This window comes from Mycteria americana, chromosome Z (genome assembly GCF_035582795.1).
Source record: "Mycteria americana isolate JAX WOST 10 ecotype Jacksonville Zoo and Gardens chromosome Z, USCA_MyAme_1.0, whole genome shotgun sequence".
Taxonomy (NCBI): domain Eukaryota; kingdom Metazoa; phylum Chordata; class Aves; order Ciconiiformes; family Ciconiidae; genus Mycteria; species Mycteria americana.
This window is the reverse complement of record NC_134396.1, coordinates 75,595,911-75,617,604: the sequence shown is the minus strand read 5'-3', so window position 1 is coordinate 75,617,604 and position 21,694 is coordinate 75,595,911.

Below are 21,694 nucleotides of genomic sequence, written 5' to 3'. Positions count from 1 at the left end.
GTTTTGATAGATCCGCAGGTAAAAGCCCAGCTTGTTAATAGTCCCTATGGGCCCAGCTCTGCCCTCAGACACACGATGGCAGCCTCCATCAGGCAGAGCAGCTATAGAAACTGCTAGTGCTGCTGCTTTGCTGCTCTCAGCTGGCAAACTTTTAGTAAAAATATCACTCGTGTTGTCTTCCTGCACAAACTTCTACAGCTTGGGAATAGAGACATCTGACTGTGATACAAATGGTCCTTTCTGACCTTAAATCTCCGAATGTAGAGATGGAAACTCTATTTTTCTATGAGTTGGCATTATCTTCTCTCTTCAGAGAAGCCCATGGTGTATTTGAAAAGACTTTGAGGATCACTCATAATTATATCTGGGTTTGCAATTAAACACTATGTGGTCAATATTTTCCATAATTTACAAAGCTTGAATAAGACAAATTAAGTGTATAGTTATGCTTAAGTATACAGTTATGTTGTAGTTACATTTGTTGTTCATGATACACAATAATGGAACTTAAATATAAATGTTTAGAAGACTTGATGAGCTTAATACCTTTGTGTAAAATCAGCAGCAAGTAAAAGTTTATGATCAGTGTCTGTTCTGTTCTTTTACGGCTATAGTGTTGATGAGGGCATGGTTTTAAGATAACATATCAGACAATCCATATCAAAAAAAGCTGGCCACAGGGAAAAATCTATGAGGATGTTCACCTGCTTGTATTATTTTATGTCATGAAATAAAACAATCAACTAACAACCTGAATTACCATCTCTGTAAGCAAAACCTGAGAGCATACGGCTGTGTCCATTTCCTCAGGGCGAAGCTGGGTCACAGCACTAGTCTGAATTACAGGCACTGCAACGGCATTTTTCTGTTGTCCTCTGATGTGGAGGGAGAGGTGACAGGATTTGACAAGTTCCTAGATGAGAAGAACAGAAGACAGAGGTGACAGTAAAAAAATAAGTCCAAGTTGGGAAGCCTGAATCACCTGGAAGATGTCAATAAAGATGAAGAAAAGAGAGTGAAGAAGGTCTAAAAGAAGATGACAAGATTCTGCTCTTCAAATACGTCCAACTTTAGAAAGCAGTAGCATATATTGAAGAGAGATCTTGAGGGAGATGGTTTAGTGGAAATCCGAAGGGCTGATTTCCTTCCACTGCCACCTTCTTTTAGGCTTTTCATTACCACCTTGTGGATCGGGTAGAGCAGGATGGGAGCTGGTATTACCAGGTCACTTATTTACCGTGTGGCTTACCAGCTCTGGGGTAGCCATGGACAGTACTTCCACTGGGTCGTGTTGTTGGCACTGGAGTGGTCATCAGGCTGCCCAAGGGACTGTGCGGTCTCAGTCCCAAACTGTGGACCACAATTTGGATATCATGTTTTGAATGTGAATGATTCAGTGAAGAGGAAGGGGGCAGCTCCTGGAGATCTTTATTTCACAGTTGCACAAAATAAAGGGTGCTCAGAGAGGGAGAGATGCGCCTCTTCATGGGCTGCTTGTACACTGAAAGCAGGAATTTTTCTCCATGAGTGTATGCATGTTTTGATTTTCCTTTCTGTATAGAGGAGCGTGTGGTTTGGCAGCTGGAAATTTTGCTTTTACAGGAACATAATTTTACGTCTTGGTTTTGCATGAAGAAAAGCTGGATTCTTGCTGTGCTGCCAGCTTTTGTCCCCCCCTTTGGCTCCCATTGCCTGCAGCAGAATGCCACCTCTCCTTCCCAAACAAGAGAGACAGATGAAACTGAGCCTCACAGGCCGGCTGTCTGACACTCCTGTCCCAGAAATTTATGCTGTGGAACTGGCATCCAAATAACCAGGCACGCCGTTCATGTTGACATCTGCCGATGTTCCAGAGCAGGGTTTAGCCCTTCAGTTACGCTGTCTTTGCTTGCTTCTGCGCAGACACCACACCTGAAATACCGCCTGCTCCTGGACTGCCCTCCTCTTGGAGACCACTCTGCTTCCTGGGACACTTGGGACAACGCTTTTGGGGTGTCCTGTTCCCCTCCCTGCCTGGGTACGTACTGCTTTCCAGGTGCCTCCAGCTGCCGAGGAGCACGAGACGGAGGGGCAACTTATGTACATCAGCACCATGCCACCCCTGCCTTACCACCAGCATCAGGAAATTGTTCTCTTTCTGGACACCCCGTACAGCTGTAAAAAAAAGGCTCCTCCTGAAAACAGTCCCTAAATGCTTTCACGGAGGACTCTGTCTCCCTCCAGTGACTGTTGAGTAGCTACAGGGAATAGCCTCCTAAATTAGGTGTTTAAAGTTAGTTGGTTTAAGCAATCCCCTCGGGTTAGAAAACTGGGCTGAACCTGAGATCATCTCAGCTGACTTCTTGTGTCTTGTGGGCTCTAGATTTTCACATGACAACCTGCACTGAGCTTACTAATGTGCTAAAATAACATCTTTGAGGCAGGATAGCAAGGCTTAGAGAGCTCTTCTCTTCCCTTGCACTGGTGGTGTCCTCTGTCCATTGAAGATACGTGCCTACTCTTGACAAATACAGCTTTGCACATGCGTTTTTTTCCCCTCCTCCAAGGAAGACCCCTTCAGTACATTTCTCCCTGTAAAACTACTTATGTCATATGAGCAAGTCAGGGTTTTTTTGCTAGGCAGATATACATTTATGTGCCTGACTTAGGCTTTTTGTTTTCCCCAGCATTCTAATAGGTTTTAGGCGTGCTCTCCAATTTTTCAGCTTCCATTTTAAAAGGTGGACCTGAGGACGTGTGAACATGAGCCAGTGTCCTGGTTGTGACACACCGTTCCCGAGTTGTATGAAAATGTGACATGATCTTGCTGTACACACTAATTCCTTATCACCGTCTGAGAACAGATTAGTCTTTTTTCAGCAGTCTCAAGATGAGAATTACCTTTGAGTTGCCTGTAGATTCTGAACCTCTACAAGGTTATTGCTTTTCAAAAGAACCACCACTCTGCAGGTGGTTGCAATTGTGGTCCCACGATGCATGACTTTGCATTTGACTTGCATGTACTAGAAAATGCCTTGACTGACCCAAATTAGCTACAAACCTAGAATACGCTGTATGACTCCCCTATAACTAACAATATTTCTCTCTTGTCCAGAGCTTATATCATCTGCAAATATTGCCAGCTGTGATTTTTTATTTAGTTTCAGATAGTTAATAAAATATTGGAAAGAACAGAGTCATCAATTGATCAATGGGAATCCTGTCAGGAAGACACTTATTTGACAGTTTTCCACTGACACCAATTTTTTGAGGTCTACTGGTTGACCAGTTCCTAAATCATAAGAACATGTGCTTTATTGATAGCCTGATAGTCTTCAGTCAGACTGCCAGGCATTACCAGATCAAACAACACTGTGCAGAACTATGCAGTTACTCTTATCAGTCAACCCAGTTATCTCATAAAAACTGAAGTCACATTTCTTTGATTAAAACCTTTTTCCATAAAACTGTGTATTGGCACTAGTTGCACTGCCATCCTTCAGTTTCTTCTTGATTAATCATACAACAGTTTCTTCATTATTCTGTCTCAGATTGATGTTAAATTCGTTATTTAATTTGTCCTGAGTAACATGACATTCTAAAAAAATTTAGGACTATACAGAAAGATAGAAACTTTATCACGACCGATTCAGAACTGTTCTTGGTGCTTTGTTTAGTACAAAAAGGGTTGTTACTGGCAGTAATGTACACCTCTTGAGAAATGAAAATTAATTGTCATTCACAACAACTCAAGATCTTGCTGAAAAACAGTCATGAATAGCTTCAATCACACACCTGACGTACTTTCAAGAAAAATTATCACAGGAAGAGCACTGACTTTTCCAACAGCCACTCTTCTGCTATTTGCAGTCAGTGTCATTCTTGTTCTGAGGCTGAAAAGACCTGAAAGTCTGTGTATAAAATCAGATAGGTTTTGCTGCAAAGCATCAATTTTTGGTCACAGACGGCATGATGCTGTCCTAGAAAATTACTCATTTCAAAGTGTATCATGAGTGAGATTTTTTTGTGTGTCTTTGTTGACACGATAGACAATAAATATGGTCCCAAAAGCATAGCACACAAGCAAAACTATTCAAAATTGCCTGAGTATGTTGTTCAATAACTAAGTAATGAAATGTGTCAACAGTTCAGATTTTGTGCAAGGCTGGAGAACAAGCAACATACAGTGGAAAAGAAGGAACAAATTACTTTTTTTTTTCCCCTAAGAGCACTTGCACAATAGTGCCGTCAAAAAAGATTGTCTTCAGTCTACAGAAATTGATGATAAAACAAAGGATGATGTGTTGACTGAAGTATAAATCTCCAGAGCTGATTTTGCCAATCACGAAAGTTTGGATTTTGAAGAAATGAGTGTGAAGAATGAAAGCTTTTCTAAATAAAGCTTTAGATACGGCATCCACTAACTTTAACTGCATTTGGACTCTCTCCTGCAAATTACGGTCTTGATTTGCTGTTCAGCAAACCAATTGAGAGACTTTGTATCTGTGTCTATTGCAATTCCTAAGTGGTGCAACTGCAACATTCGTCAATAAATCACTGCAAAGACGAAGAATTGGAACATCATGTTAAGTGAGCTTGTGGTGACAGGACAAGCAGATGGCTCTTTGCATTGCCTGACACTTGGAAGGTGGTAGTCATGATGCTGCCTCTGTTTTCCATCAGCTCGAGGATGCATTAGGAAAGCCATGCCTTTCCCCTCATGCTGAAAAATGCAGAGTGCATCACCCCAACGCACCTTCTGCAAGCACATTTTCCTCGAGAAAACAATGGCGCCAGTGAACTTCAAGGCACAGCTGTTAGCTTGTAGTGCCCAACAGCCATATTGAATTTGACACATTCTTCAAAAAAGCAAATTACTACAGAGAGCCTTCAGTGACGTTACTGGAAAGCAGCAATTTTAACATTTAGCACGTACGCTTCCCATGCTTCTTTATTACAAAGAAGCAAGGTTACACAGAGTGAGATTGTATGAATTGGGTTTTATCTTCTCTGTCCATCTTTGATCTCATGATCAAAAGCCAAGATCTTATTGTTCATCTTCACTTCGTACAGTAAACTAAACTTGCTACCTAAATATAAAAGACAGTGAGAAACCAAAACCTGACTCAATGCTGTTTCTATTACTGTAATCCACACAATTCGGAGAGTTTCATCATGTTACTGACATATCACTGAAGAAATTTGCCATTTTTCTTGTCTGCACAACTAATAAGGAACAGTGGTTTTCCGTTTAATTTGCTGGGGAGAAATAAGTTTACTGGTAGTGTGAGTTAAGGGTTTTATGCACTTTATACTGCTAAAGATGCTCTTAATGCCTTAGCACTAAGGGCTCATCAGGTTTGGTGTAGCTGGAAAGAAACATTAAATAAAGGCCCTCTGAGCAAGGAGAAGCCAGAAGGTGTAGCGACCTGAGAGATGTGCTTTAGAAAGAAGGCAGGACTTAGTATTTAAGACAGAGGCAGATCAGGGAGTGTGTAATAGAGGTCACAGACTTCTTAAGGAGAAACCTGTCCATGACTGAAGGTAGATTAAGCAGAGTGGACAAGGCAAATGTAGACTTAGTTGGGATGGGTGAAGGTGAGGAGGGAGGCTGCGAGCAGTTCACTGAAGAAATGTGATACTTCATGTAAGAGGGCAGAAGTGTGAACAAAGGACGGATGCTTGTGATTTATTTGGGACACAAAGTCTGTATCACCTCTGCCTTCCAGACAAGCTGTGGGCAATGGGAAAGAAATCCCATGCTGAATGCTAAACAAACATGTTATAATAACCTAGCAGTAGCAAATGTGAGAATCAATGTTTGGACAATCTAGCGAGGGGGGGTTGTTGTTGTTGTTGAATGGCTACAATATGGTGGGAAGTAGTGAAAAGCTGCCTTTGTCACAAGCGCAATATGCTGAGAGAAGGAATGTTTTATAGGGGAGTGTCAACAGTTAGTCTTAATCTGAAAACCCAACCATCAGCACCATCTGAGAAGCATGGAAAACATAAAAGGACGTTGGGAAGAAACAAGGGTCGACACACGCCATGTCCTTCTTTTGGCAGCTTGGTGCAGAGGGTTTGCAAACAAACCAAGATCTCCCATTGCGAGTGGTTGCTTGTGACGAAGGGATCAGTAATTGTTAGGTATTAGGGAAAAGTGTGTGATACATACTTGGTTGGATCATTTATTTTCACTGCTGAAAGCAATAAACGTCCACAGCTCGCTCAGTCTGCTTCTCTGCCAGACCTCCTCATAGTTGCCACCATGGCTGGAAACCCCTGCAAGTGCCAAGGACTGACTGGGTCCAGCGATCAGACCCTGCTATTCAGTCCCTCCAAATCACACACACTTGTGTCTGTAATGATGCTGAATTTCATTGATGAAGGAAGACCACTGCCCCATTGCAAGAATAAAACCATTCAAAGTAGAAACTAAGGATGCTTCAGGGATGCCTGAATAGCTCTGTTCTTCATGCTAGACTCATTTTAAAATATTGAGGTCAGCCTATAAGGACAATGTGTGTAGCAGGAAACGTCTATGATTGTGAAAAAACACCTATCTGTAAATAGGGTAGTTTTTTTTCATTTTTACTTTTACTAAATAAGTAATAAAACAACCTATTTAAATCAGCACTGCCTTCCAGTAGTGCTGCCTATTACCATAGTGCATTAATTTCTCCTTAGGAAAAAATTGCTAACAATAACATAATTATTTGACTGTCTGGCTCTTTCCCATTTGTGAGCAAAAACTGCAAGTGGAGTTTTAAGTTTTAGTTGCTGCAGTTTACTTAATTGCATTGTTTTCCTCCATTTTTAAAGGCTGAGTTGGTTTTGGGGGCAGTGAAGGAGGCAAGTGGTCACTTTTAGGAAGCTAAAATGTTTATCCGTTTGTCATTAAAAATGCTTTTAAAAGAAGAAAGCTGTATTTTCTAAGGGCAGGTGCTTGTTTCAGGTAATCTCTTCTGGAAATTTGATAGATATTAATTTAACTGGTGCAGCCAAAAAATGCAATATTTACAGGAATACTCAACTGATACTCCAGAGAGCAACTAATTGCTAGTTTCTAACCTCGCAAGTATTTGTTACTGTGAACTGTAACAACTACCAGGGAGTAGAAAAGACAATGCAGTTGTAATTTTGTTTAAAATACCTCCGTCTTCCACTGAAGCTAATTCCATCAACAAAAGTACTCACCTCTTCACAGCTAAAATAAGGTGTTATGAGTCAGTCTGTTGGATAGACTTCAGTTTCCCATTGGAAAACTCAGAGATAAACTGCTGCTTTCATCCACTTTGTAAAATCATGGCCTGATTTTTCAAATGTGCGCTTAATAAATTTTTAAATCTCGTAAGTGTTTGCAAAGTGCATGTATTAACTTTGAAATCTTGACGGTTACAGTCTAGTCCGTACTCCTCATCTCTAGTGGGTGTTGTGGATTGTACTTCAAGGACTGAAGGTCCTCCCTTGCTTTTGGGAAATTTAGTGGAAGTCTTCTAATTGCTTATGCCCCAAGTCAAAAGGCCTTACTGCATTAAGAGAAACAGTGATCTTACAAGATCACCTCTGGGTCAGAAAGTGAAGCTCTCAGGATGCCAATATGCCGTAAGAAAGAGTCGTAGGATTATATCTCTGTGGGGCAGCAAAGCTGAATACATTCTGGCTCTACATTTTAATCCTAAAATAAAAAATACATAATCTCTGTATTGCTCAACATTTCTAAAAGATAAATAGTCCAAACCACAAAAGTTTAATGAAAGTAATGGAAAGAAAGGGAATCATAAACTTAACTTTGATATTTCATATTGGTACCCCTGTAACATATTCATTTATTTGATTAGTAATTTAATACATAACAATAACAACAGTAGTGGTGGTGTTACGTGTTGCAGTGACTCAGGCTGAGAAAGTGAATGTCTATATTGCAGCCTAACAGCTTGTTTTATAAGGAAATAATAAATATATGCAAAACCTGGGGATCCTCAAAACTAGACCCAAGAATGGAGGGGAGGGACGGTAGCTCCACACCTTAGTATAGCCTTACGGCATCTAGCACCTCACGTTTACCTCTACTGCTCTGGACACAGCAGGAAAAAATACTACATGTTACCTCCATCCTTTTTGGTCTTACCCTTTCAAAAGCATCTAACAGCCAACGGACTTTGAATTCTGTTTTACTAATTATCTGTTTTCTATTGGGAGAATTTATATGACGGGCACTTCGATACAGTTGAGGAGAAGCAGCTGGACATCCAACTGTTGTATTTAACAGCTGTTAAACATGAAGTCAAGGAGGAAGGCTATCGCACCCATATCCATGGAGGAAGAAAAGTTTAGCCCAGAAAGTAACCTTGACTACAGCAATCCTTAGGCAAATGAAAGATATGATTTTCAAGTATTTCAAGCTTTATTTTCATTGTACTTGACTTTCAGATGTTGGTTGCTGAATACCAGATAAAACCATTTTCATGTTTATAGGTTTGTCTGAAAATTCAGACAAAACAAAACAAAAAGCCCCCTATATTTTAGGAAGAAAAACTAATTTTTTTCCCGTCTTTTGGGATGAGTAATCACAGCAAAGCAGGAGAAGGGCTGTGTGGGAAGCAGCGGCCTGGCAGCAGAAACAAGACCCCAACTTTTCATCTCAGTCGCAATGAAAGCAGCTTCGAAAGGGTCGGCTGGCATCTGAAATAGCTGTTTCCTGCTCATGTCCCAAACTCGGTGTTTTACTCTCAGCAGCAGCAAAACTCTGTCACTGAGAGGGGCCTGGTACTCTCAGTGTTTATTAATCGCCATTAATAAACACGGGTTTTCCTTCGAGGATTAGTTTCCCTCACGCTTTCTGATGAAAGCCAGAGGAGGTGACCGGCAGCAAAACGGGACGGCTGAGGGGACCTTACTCCTCGAGTTGTGCTTCCCGAAGGACGAGCGGCACAGATACACCCAGACAGCTCTCGCCTACGGAGACCTGAATCTACAAAGTCTCATCTCTGTCTGCGGGCAGGATTGGGCCCTGGGGGTGGGGACGGCAAGTAGCAATTTTTCATGGTGAGCCATTCCTGGTATCGTTTTCCCAAACCTAATTCTGCCCTACCTGTAATGGGAGAAGAATCCGGGGGGTGGGGGCTTATAAATTATGGTTACAATAAAGCCTGGAATAAACTGCCCCTTTTGGGTTTTATTAATTACCTTTACAGAGCTGCCCGGTTCCGGGAGTCAGCTTTCCTCCCAAGTCCCGCTGGTTTTAAACGGCATTAGACGGTGTTGAGAACTCCACTCCATTCCTCAAACCCACTTTTTTTAATTTTTTTTTTTTCCACAAAGTTTTCAACAACTTGTGCGCTGCCGCTGCATCCCCGCGGAGAGCAGCGGAACTCCCGCGGGGGTGCGCGGGGCGGGATAGGAAGGGAACCGGAGAGCATCTGCCCCGGCTACGGAACCGCTTCTTGTGACCAAGAGAACAAAAATCCAGAAAAAAAATAATTAAAAAAAAAAAAAGAAAGGTTAAAAAAGAAACAAACAAAACAAAACAAAAAACTTCCCCCCCCCCCCCGCTCTGGGTGATTTTTCACCTTCATTTCCCATTTTTTTCGGCCACGTCCCCGCCTCCGCACCCGCGCTTGGTGCGGCCCCTCTCCCCGGCCTCGTTACGCCGCGCTTCCCTAAAATCTCTGCCCCCTCCCTCGCCCCCCGCATCCCTCCCCCCGCCGTTTCCCACTTTCCGCCCTTTCCCGCGCTCTTCGCTTCTGGCTCCGCCGGGACCCCCACCCGTCACGGCCGCGCACGCCGCGTTTCCCGGTGGTTTCCCCAAGTATCGGGCAACTCTTAGAAGGCAGAAAGTCTCCTTTATTTTGGGGCTTATTCTGATTTCTTGTTTCTTTTTCCCCGCCTTACCCGCGTCGCTTCCGCGTGCCTTTTTAATTACCGTTCTTACTATTTTTCCTGCTTTTTCCGCTGTTTCCCCGTTTCTTCCTTCCCGGCTCCCGGGGCGGGGGGGGGGGGGGGGGGGAAGCCCCGAAGAAGCCGGGGGGGGGCGGGGCCGCCTTAACTCCGCCGCTGGCTCCGGCTCCGCGCAGCTCCGCGGGTGCGGAGCGGGGCGGTGCCACGCGGCGCCGCCAGGGGGCAGCAGCGCCCCGCGCGCCGCCGCATCCCCCCCCGCCCCCCCCGTTCCCCGTCCCCGTCCCCCCCCGCCCCTCCCGCCGCCCCCCGCCGGGGCTGTCGCCGTTAGCGGCCGCCCCGGGCCCGGTCCCAGCCCATGGACCGACCGGCGGTCAGCGCCGGCTCCCACCCGCCGGGCCCGGCGAGACCCGGACCGGGCCGGGGCGGCGGGGGGTCCCACCGGCCGCCTGACCCTCCCTTCCTCCCTCCCCGTCCGTCCGTCTGTCCGTCCGTGCCGGGGAGAGTGGTCCGCTCCGCAGGTTGGCTTCTTTGTCCTTTCTTTTAATAATAATAGTGATGATTATTATTAATAATAATAGATTATTATTAATAATAATATCGATAACAGTAATAATAATGTCATATACTATTATTGTTGTTGTTGTTACTCCATATACTCTTGTTATTATGTACTCATTATATGTATCCCCCCCCCGGGGGGGAGAGGCGCGTACGGGGGTCGGGCACCGACCCGCTCAGGGCGGCTTGAAAATGGGGCAGAAACACTTAAGTCGGGATGAAAAACCGGTATGAACCCGGCCAGGGCGGGGAGAAAAAGTGCTTTTTTGGTGGTTGTTTGTCCTGAAGGCTGGCGGGTTTACTCCGCCGGAGGAGGCTGGCGGTGGCGGGGCAGGCAGGGGGGTCTGGCGGCGGCTCCCCGCGGTGCCCGTCGCGGGGCAGGGGGTCCCGGCGGGGGAGGGGGGGGGGTCCTGCATCATCCTGCCCGGGGGTCTGCTCTGCATGGTGCTGTCTCCTGCCACAGCAAAGCAAAGAAGCTTTTCCCCTGCTCTGGAAGGAGTGTACCTGCTTCCTGCCCTGCTTCCCATCCCAGTTTTGGGGAACGCGCGTGTGAGGAAAAGGTGCTTTTTCTGGGAGGAGGAGGAAAGAAGCAGCGTGCTGCTGGTGTCTGGGGAGAAGCTGTCCGTGCGGGACGCGGGGGCTTCCCCACCTGGCAGGAACTTCAGCGGGGAACGCTTCCTCAAGGCAACTTCGCCTTTGGCGGCCCAGGCGTTCCGTTCTTGCTAGCATCTATGCTTAAGAATATATAGCCGCAGAGCTACGCTGTATCGCGCCTTACAGGGTGTCTGCAGGTCTATAGGGACACGAAATCCCTGCGGAGGGGTCTAACGCCTCACCGGGGGGCTGCAGGCTTGCTCCCACGCACGGCTGATTCCCAGCTCCAGGTGGGTCCCTCGCTGCAGGTCCACCACCACGACCACCACCACACCTGTGGGTTTGACAACCGCTCCTTGAGACAATCCCCCGCCCCAATCCGGTGTTCGAGCAAATCTAGTTGTTCATTTGAGGAATGGGGAAAAATAAAAAAGAAATAATAATTTAAATAATTAAATTTTTTTTTTTTAAATCAAAAAATAAAAAATAAAAAAGAAGGCGGAAAAATAGTGGACTCTTTTGAAAATTTTTCTCCTGTCGTTTCTACACCGCTTGGGGAAAATGATCCCTTCAAACCAGTCTGGAAAGCACCCCCCCCCCCCCCCCCCAAAAAAAAAAAAAAAAAAAAAAAGGTTAATTGAGGCAGTCCATGTAACTCTTCGTTCTCCTCTGGTGAGAGTGGCGATCTCGGCTGAGATGGGGCAGCGGAGCTGGGGGAAGAACCGCTGGATGCTCCTCACGCAGCCCGTCGGGATGGGAACCCCCACCTCGCTCCTGGGGCCGGCCCGGCTCGCTGCTCCCCTTCCTCACTGGCGCAGAAAAGAGGGGGCTCTGTCCGTGCCCCCCGCCGTGGGCCTCCCGCCCGGCTCAGCCCAGACCCGCCCCGGCTTTCGGGTGTGCCCCGGGGGGTGCAGGCAGCAGACCCGAACTGCACCTCTGTGTAAACGAGAGCGGTTCAAGGATCCCCGCAGCATCTTGTGTCTGCCTGCCGCGGGAGCGGGGTTTGCTAAACCCCAGTTTTGCAGAGTTCGAGGCAAAGGTGCACAGCCGAGGCACGTCCGGAAGTTCTCTGTTTATTACTCAAGCATGTTTTTATAAGGACGCTCCACTCAAGACTTTAGGAAAAAAAACGACTTCCACAGAACACAGCAAACTTTCCATCCTCGTTTTTGAGACCGCACTCGGTCCTGCCCCAGGACAAGTGTCCCCTCGCCTGCTGGAGGTTTTGCCTGAGTGCCAGCTGCGGGGCTGGAGTCTGCCTTAAGTTGTTCCGATAACTACGGCAAAAATAATACGTGTTATGCTTGTGATGTACTTGAAGCCACGTCGTCTAGCGAGGAGGAGGAGGAGGAGGAAGCCTGTCCTGTTTGAAGCCGAATTCCCTTCAGGGGGTGCCACGGACCGACCGAGCACCCCCGATGCCCGGAGGGACGGTTCTCAGGGTGGCCTACTTTTTGCTGAGAAATGCAGGTGTGCTATTAGTCCAGGAGAGTTTTGGGGAGAGAAAAAATCAATTAGAGGAAAGACGGAAATAGAATTAAAGCGTTTCACTTCGCCAGAATAATTAAGCAGGATTTTAAATGTTTTATCCCCATTTGTATGGCGTCAGCCTCTTGGCGAGAGTTTTTCCTTCTGATAACTATGTTCCGTACAACTGCACTACTGGAACAATCTAATAGAGTTGGGTCTAAACAGTTTTAACTTCAGCAGATTCCATCTCCCCCCTTAAACTCCTTTGAAAAAGCTGAATACCTTGCCTATGTATATATATATACACACTATATAAGTATATATATACTTATATATACTATATAAGTGTGTGTGTGTGTGTGTGTGTGTGTATATATATATATATATATATATATATATATATAAAAGTTTAACAAGAGATGGGCTTGAGAACTACATTTTAAACCAAATAGCCACATACCCTCGGAACTTGGACAGCTGGGCGAGATTCTGCCCCTTTAAAATCAATTGAACCGATTTCAATGGCTTCAGAACCGATTCGGTGATTATCCCATGCTTAATAATGCACTTTTTTTTCCCCGCTTGAATTCTTAGGGCTCGACAGCAACTGATGCCTAACATCACTGGAGCTGACCTGCCCGAAAGACCTTAGCTGGTTTTTGAAGTCGAAAACAATTTTCATGTATCCGTATTTAAAAAAAAAAAAGGAACAAAGATAGGAAAAGCACGCTGGCGTTGCCAGTGTATCCAGTAATGTCCGTGTATCTAGTACCTGCTCTGAAGAGGAATAACCCGAGTGTGAGTGCCTTCGGAAAGATGCAGACACCACAGAAGGGATGGTCCGTGCGAGAAAGTGAGTACGTGTAATCAATAGCAGTGGTTATACAGAGGGTAAGCCAAAAAAAAAGTAATAATTTGCAAATTCAGGAGCTTGCTTGTTCATTTTGGCGTGGTTCAGGTAGCGGCACGTTACAGCAGGAGCATGCAGGCGGTTGTTCTAGTGCCAGCCCTTCCGATTTGAAAGGAAGCCCGTTCTGATCTCTTCTAGTTTCTGTTTTGAAAATAAGTATATTAAAAGGAAAACCTTCCCGTGCTCATTAGAATGAACAACATTATTCGATTAATTTTGTTTTGATATTTAAATAACAGTAATTTTCAATTTAGTCTGGCTTAGCTGTTTGCATTTATTATCTTAATCGTTTTATTTTGTACGTTATTATAAACACCAAAATCGATGCGAAAGTAAAGACAGTTTCTGAACGTAATATAGGATGCTGACAATACTTTTTGTTTGTTTGTGCCAAAGCGTCAGAGATTTATTTTTATTTTAGTGCAATCTGCTTTTGAACAGAATGTAATCCTTACTTGTTAATTTTATTTCGATATCGTTAATACAATCTCTCATTACGTTATTTCTTTATTGGGATGTAGCACATAGAAGATATAAACATCCCAAAACGCCTTGGCAAATATTAGCGTTTGCTGGTTTTCACGCTGTATAAGCACGAAACTTGCATAACCCTACAGAGACCACAGCCTTGCCCGTGTGCTCTCCTCCGCTGCAATTAGCGATGTGGCAAATCGTATTTTGCCGTCATTCGCATCACGGAGGGAGGAAGGCTCAGCATGATGCAATCTCTGCCGTGCGCACCGCGGCACAAGCAGCCCTGGACAAACGGGGCGATTCGGTCCCGGGGTGCTGCGTCTTCCCTGGCGGGTATCGACGCAAACACGTTTTCATCGATAAACCTTTCGCAGAAAATCGCCCGAGAAGTCCCCCGCCAAGGGAGCAGAGGGGCGGTTACCGTGTCTGCAGCAGAGAAAGTTTGGAGGGGGTCCGGGGCGAGCCCCCCGCCAACCCAGCCCCTCGCACAGGGGTGTGCTGTAAGGAGGGAGGGAGCTGCAGCTCATCAAGCCTCCTGCCTAATTAACCACCAGGGCCTGCCTTACCGCATTTCCCCGGGAACAGCAGCGGTGCGCAGCCGGCCTTTGCCCGCGCCCCTCGCCCACCTCCCCGCCGAGACCCTTCCCCCGTGTCCCCCGTCCCGGCCGCCGGCCTCCGTTTGCAGAGCCCTTTCCCGTTAATTATCGGTGGGGATCATGATGCTCATAACAGCAGCAAGAGGAAGGAGGAGCGGCGATGCCCGCCCCAGCCGCAGCCCACCTCAGCCCCAGCGGCAGCCCCACTCGCGGCGTGGGCGGGCAGCCCCCGAGCCCCTTCTCCCTCTTTTGGCCCCGAACCCCCGTGCCCCGAGGCCCCTCGGGCTGAGCCCCGACTTCTCTCCCTGCCGGGCGGGGGTTCCGGCGGAGGGGCCGCCCCAAAGACGCGTCCCCGTCCCCCGCGGCGGTCTGACCTGCGGCGGGAGGGGGGAGGCGAGTGGGTGGGAAACGCCGGGGCGAAGGGGAGGGGGGAGCCGCGTCGCAGCCCGGTCTGGGGCAGCACCCGTGGCCGCCCCCCTCCCTGCATCCACCCCCCCTCCATCCCCATCTCTCCATCCCCCGCTCCCTCCGTCGCCCCTTCCCTTCTCCCCGCCCGGCTGCTCCGGGCGATCAAGGCCGGGCTGGAGAAGCCTCTCCCGGGCTGCGTGCGAGCGCCTGTGCCCGGCGGGCGGCTGCGGAGCGGGGGGAGCGCGGTGAGTACCGGGGGTGGGGGGGGCGGTAGGGCCCGGCGGCCCCGTCTCACCCCACGGCGGGAGAAGCGTGCCCGGGTCTGGGGGCGAGGCCGGGCACCCCCGGCCCCCCGCCAACCTTCACCTCTCGGCCTTCCGAAAATACGGAGGGGAAAGTTGAGGTGCCGCTCGAGCGGGATGCGGGGGGGCGGGGAGGGAGCCGGGGAGGGGTCCCTGCCAGGCGGGGGGATTCCTCCGCCGCCCCCTTTTCTCCCTAACAGCCCCTCACCCCCCAATTTCTTGCCGTCAGTGAGAAATCTTCTTTACATGAGCAGAAGCTATTGGATTACAGGCGTGATCACCTGATGGGGGCTCGCCTATGGGCTCCTCAAACACGCACACGCGTGGGGGTCCGTGGGGCACCCCGAGCATCGCACCGCACCGGCATGGGGGGGTAGGGAGGGCGGAACAGGCCGGGCGAGTGCCCCCCCCGCCGGGGGGAAATCAAAATACATGGGGTGGGGGCGAGGCGCGTTCCGGTGGTCTCTCGGGGGGTGACGGTCTGTCCCGGGAAGGGGACGGGGCACAGCGCAGCCCCCGCCAGCGAGAGGAGGTTGTACGGCCGGGGTACAGGTCTTTCTGCTCCTGCCGAGCGTCCTTTCGGGGGTGCGAAAGAGGGGGGGACACAGGGTCCTGCAAGGGTAGGGGGAGGTGGGGTGAACCCCCCTTCCACCCCTCCGTACGAGTCTGTCCCTCGGCTGCAAACCGCAGCTCCCCCGTCCCGGGGCTCCGAGCTGGCCGGGCGGAGGGCGGGTTGCACCTCCCGGCCCCGCCGTTCATCCGTAGCTGCGTTTCTTGATTCCTTCGTTGCTACTGAGAAGTTGGGGAAGAAAACAGGGGCGGGAGGGGGCTCTCGGGGGCCAGGGGCTCTGCCTGCCCGCCCTGCCCGCTGCCCCCGGTGGGGGGGGTCAGCCGGACCAGCGCTGCCCCCGGTACCGGGCGCGGGGGACCCTGGGAGACCTCCGAAACTTTTTTGTCAACAGGCATTGAGCAGCACTCCCATCAACACGGCCAGGTTTTAATGAGGCTGCTGCCGTCCCGGCTCGGGCGATGCTCCGGGAGCGTGGGAACCGGCCCCAGCAGCAGGGTCCGTCTGTCCGTCCGTCCGTCCGCATGGCACGGCGGGGATATGCGATGCTGCCAGCCCGGCCCGATGGGGCGGGGGGGAGGGAGGAGGACAGCGGCGTGTCCAGGGCAAAAAGAGCGAGGTCCGAGCTGTCATTTTACTGTCAAAATAGTCCTCGGCGGTTCCGGGGGTCACTAGGACAAAAGGACAACACCCTCCCCAGAAGGACAGACGGACAAACGCCGCCGCCGCCTCTCCTCCCCGGCGCCGGGCCGGGTGCGGGCAGCCGGCAGCGAGGGACCTCTGCAGCCCCTCGGGGTTTTGCTTTTAATCCGTATTTTTCCACCTCCCCGAGCGAGACCCGCGGTCAGATAACCCGCTAGGTCCTTTAGCAGAGATGTCCCTGCTGAGAAGGGCACCTCGGGCTTGTCGGGGGGGGGAGGTGGTGGTGGTGGTGGTAACTTATACCCGGGTTTTCCGACCTGGGAAATGGGTGAGCATCCCCAGTTCCCGCTGTCAGGGAGGGGGGAGGCCCCGGCCGGTACCTTTGCAAGCGCACATACCAGCCCCGCCATCCTTTAATATAAATATTTTATGTTGGTGCGCCCACAGCCTTTCCTCGCTGTAAAAGCCCAGCACGTTGTTTTGTTTTGGGTTTTTTGTTTTGTTTTTTGTCGGAGAAGAAAGAAATAAAGTCCTGCAGGTGCAGAAGAAACGTCCTCCGAAGGGTTTTCTTTTCCTCCGCCCGCAGACTGTGGAGGTAGGGGACAACCAAAATTCCTAGAAGGAGATCTGGGAAATCAATTATCGAAGCACACCGGCTGGGCGGAAGATGGGTTAATGAACTACCAAAATAACAAAAAAACAAACAAACAAACAAAAAAAGAGGCGGTGGTTAATCCAATCAAACGTCACCTCCAACTTCTTGGGAGCGCATCTCCCTCCCGACTGCCTGTCGCGATCAGGGCTCCTCACCGCCCCCCCTGCGCGTAAAAACTGACTTTCGGTAACAGCAAACCTTTCGTTTTAATTATTTTTGTTAAAAAGAGGAAGGGAGAATGGGAGACGGGTAAAGCCTCCTACGATCAGGTAGCAAGTGCTCCTGAGGAAAAAAAAAGCTCTTTCCGCGCAGTACCGGTACCAATTACATTAAGAATGGGGACATGCTGCCTGGACGAATATCGCAATATTACCGTTCCCTGGGATATTGCAGCCGGCCCCCCCACCCCCCGCCCTTGGTAAGCCTTCTCTTCAAACAGGCACCCACAGAGCCAGACCATATTTTGATCCTGGCAATTAACATGCGTGGGACACACACACGCACACACAAACTCCCCCTCCGTGCGTGGAAGGTGTCCCGTCCCGGAGGGGGCGAAGGGTGCAGGGGAGGTGCTGCCCGTCACCCGTGGGATGCTCTGCCCGCAGGCAGCCGTTCACAGTTATTCCCGCCAGGGGATTTTTAAAAATTTTTTTAATTTTTTTGTTTGGTTTTTTTTTTTCTTGTGGAGCAGAGCCCAGGCGCGGCGGCGAGGGGCAGGATTTGGGGAGAGCGGCCCCTCTCCCGTCGGGAGGAGCCGTGAGACAGCGGGAACCGCAGGTCCTGCCTGTCCTGCCTGTCCTGCCTGTCCTGCCTGTCCTGCCTGTCCTGCCCGCGGGCGGGTACCGGCAGGTGTCGCTGTCCCCCCGCCGCCACCGGGGCCGGGGCCGGGGCCGGGGGGAGCCGGAGCCCGGCGGCCTCCGGAGCAGCCGGGGCGAGCAGCCGGGGGGCACCGGGGGTGGGGAAGGCCCCGCCGGGGATTAGGGGGGTCCCCCCCCGTCGTGTCCCCCCCGTCCTGCCCGCCTTTCCCCCCGCTCACAAGTGGGGTCCGTCTGGCCGAGGGGATGCAAAAGGGGGGGTGGGACACCAACCCCGCGCCTCCAGTCCGAAACTGATACTAAAAAAAGCCGGTTGACCCCTCTCCGCGAGCCCGTGATTGCGGAAAACAGCGATATAGAACAGCCGAGTGCGTGCCCAACCTCGGCTTCATTCACAGGTTATTTTATGCCGGGGTATGGACTGATGACGCAAAGAGCAGATCAGGAAAGCCATGGCGAAAACGGGGCTGGTTCCCGGCCAAACCCACGGCGTGCGTGGGGACTCGGCCGCTGGCCCCGGGCTGGAGCCGAACTCGGCGTTGGGCAGGCTCAGCAAAACGCCCCTGAGCAGGGGTTTGCGGTACGTCACGCCCGGAAATCTCACCGTTTAGCCGTGATTTGGGGCCCGGGTGGAAGTGTGGCAGGTCTCGCCCCTCTTCCCCCGCCGCCCCTCCTGCTTTCTGCCTTTCTACCCCTAATCAGGGGAGATGTTCTTAACCGGAGAGAAGGGGTATGGCTTTGGGGTTTTCTTTATGATTTCCAAAGGAGCTGTAACCGTGAGGTGTACCCACACCGGAAGCTTTTCTGTAAGGAATTAAAATTGTGATTTGTTTTGGGTTTTGCTTGGGTTTTTTTTGTTTTTTTGTGTAGGCAGAAAACTAAATTCAGCTTTTTTTCTTTACTGAGAAATGAAAAATGATTTTTTCTCATGGCAAATTTCGGTTACTTCACCTCATGTTATGTGTTTGCCATTCTACATCTTTTCATTTCAGTATTTAAATCTTGCGGGAGAGGGGGAAAAAAAAAAAAAAGACCTATACCTGCATCTCCAGTCTTCTAAAATAATCTGCAAACAATGCCGAAACGTGAATTTCCACGCGCAGACCATACCGGAGCATTTCTGATTATTGACGGTTTGATAAGAAGAGCGATAGAGAGGGCTGCAGAGACGAGGGAGGAAATCTAAGTGTAAAATGCTGAACACTGGGTTTAGAGGAGTCTAGGTATTAAAAGCGGGGGGGGCGGGGGAGAAAAGAAGGAGAGGGTGGGGAAAAAAAATAAGAAGACGAGGGAGCGCATCTATTTCATGCATTTATTTATTTTCAGCCCGGCGCCCTGTCCGTGGCCCACTCCGTCACCCCAAACCTGAGCATTATTAGCGCTTTTCTGTGTCCATTTATTTACTTATCTATCCTCGGCCGAAATCCGTGAAATCCCCAACTTCGGCGGCATTTTGAACACCTCGGCTGAGCCGTGCAGATGCGCAGGGGAATATGGGCGCCCGTATTTTTTAGCTGTAAAAAGGCCGATATTAGGTAAAGCGTGTGCGGGCGGGTGGGGGGGGTGTATTTATTGTTCCTATTCCACCCGTCGAGTTCGCCTTCAGGTGGCGAGTAACGGAGGGCAGGCAGCGGTCCCCGCGCTGCCCGTGGCACAGGCAGCGGCGCAGGCAGGGCGGGGGAGGGGCGCGCTGCCACCGCCCCCCCCCCCCCGCCCCTCCCCGGAGCTCATTCAAAGACCGCCGCCGTGATTCGGGGCGGGGGGGAGGGGGATGCTGCGGCGGGGACCCCCGGCATCCCGCCCGGGGGATGCTCCGGGGGCGGCGGCCCCCCCCGTCCCGTCGGGGCTGCGGCGAGGCGCGGGGTAAGCGAGCGGGGAGTGGCCGTCGGGGGGGGGGGGCGGGAAGAAGCGGGAATGCTCTGCGAGGACGGACAGACGGACAGACAGGCGTACGCCCCCGCGCTCACCTCCGCATTTTGCATATGCTAATGCGGGTGGGCAGGGGAGGGAGATCTGCACGTGCGCTAATTAAAAAAGGAGGGGGGGAGGGGAGGTTGGGTTTGCGTCCGCGGGCCGGGAGTACCTGGCACCGCTGTTGTTAAAAACGTGTGGAAATGGTATTTTCCTACCGAATTGTTGCTATATGTGGTCAGGTAAGAGCTAACCCAAGGGATGATGGTGTCGGTTTCCGTTCTGGGGTGGGTTTTTTTTCCGTTTGTTTTTTTTTTAATGTTTTACGTGTAGCCACCTCACCACTTTTTATTGGGTGACGTATCAGTGCAGAGCTTGTAAAACTGGAGCGAGAGGTAGCGCTGGAAATACCGTAAGGAACGCCAAAGAATTAAAGTATACATGTGGTGAAACAGGCACTGAGTAATACCGGCCGAGCATGACACTCTGCTCTTTATTTAAAAAAAAAATACATGCATGACTGTCTGTGGGGAGGGCTAGCTTTTGCCCCATACGTTCATGCAGGTAAGTCATTCATAGTGTAAATAATTATCTATGCATGCACCTAGGCTTTTTTTTTTTTCTTTTCGAGGAAAAAAAAAAAAAAAGAAAAAATGTGTGTGTGGGCGGGTGTTGTTTTTTATGGAATAACGCTGCTCATTTAAAAACATAACATGCCAGGACTATAAAAAGAGAGTAATCTTCTGGGTTTAATCAGATTTAAACTACTCTTCTTTCTTGTCAAGATTTCCCCATTAAGGTAAACCGAAATGTGCTCACCCTGTTTGTAATGTAGTTCAAGGCCTGTGGATTTTCGGATAAAGCAAATGTAAAGCTGCTGGCAGTATTTTACAATAACCTCTAAAAACGCTATTTCCGTAAAGAATTAGGTCGTGTAGTTTAAAGCTGCACACGTTAAAAATGAGACGTGACACATTTAATAACGCAGCGGTTCAGACAGAACATACAAAATGTCTTCCTCAGAGAGAGCTCTCCGCACCTGGGTCTACACAATTTAGGAGAAGATTTGGGAATAAAAGGATCCTGAGACGGAGGCAGATAGAAGCCCGCTTCTAGGCCGTAATACAGCGATGAAATATCACAAACCCTTTGAATCACTCCCCCTTACGCGCGTTATCTACACCGCCTCATGCCTTGAAGTGTTTTGTTTTGGGCTTTCTTCCTGATACGGAGTTAATTAGGCGATGGAACTTGCGATTTCGAGCTCGATAGCTGGGCAGGGCGATCAGATGCTCCTCTTCAGAGCAAGCATCTTCTGCGGCTTGGCTTGCGATGTCAGCGCCGCGCACATTCTGCAACCGCGTACAAACAGCAGCATGGAGGAAACGGAATGTAAAGACGCACACATAGCAGAGTCTCGCCAAAAAAGGGGGGAAGAGAAGAAAGGGAAAGGGGGGAGGGCGTTAAAAAAAAAGGCAGAAAGGAGAGATGAAGGGAAAAACAGTCACCGCCTGTGACTTTCAGTAAATGAAAAAAAAATGCAAATATACCTTACATATGCATCAGTATTACAAATAACACACGCTGGAGCCAACGGGAGCAGCAGCAGGAGGAGGAGGAGGAGAGGAGGAGGATGATGATGTGCGGGGCCGGAGCCGCCCGCCCCGCCGGTCTCTTCTCCGCGCCGCGGCCCGGGCTGCCCAATTCGGGGATGTTTGCTGTGTTGATGATGATGATGATGATGATGATGTTTGGAAGGAGAGGGTGGGCGCGGTTTTGCCTTCCGTTAATTAGGATCTTCCGCCATAGGGCCGATAGCTCCGGGAATCCGCGGTCTCTTCTCCCAGCAGCGGGATTTGCATATTATTTCTTTTTTTTTTTTTTATTGTCCTAATTTCCTTGATGTATGTAA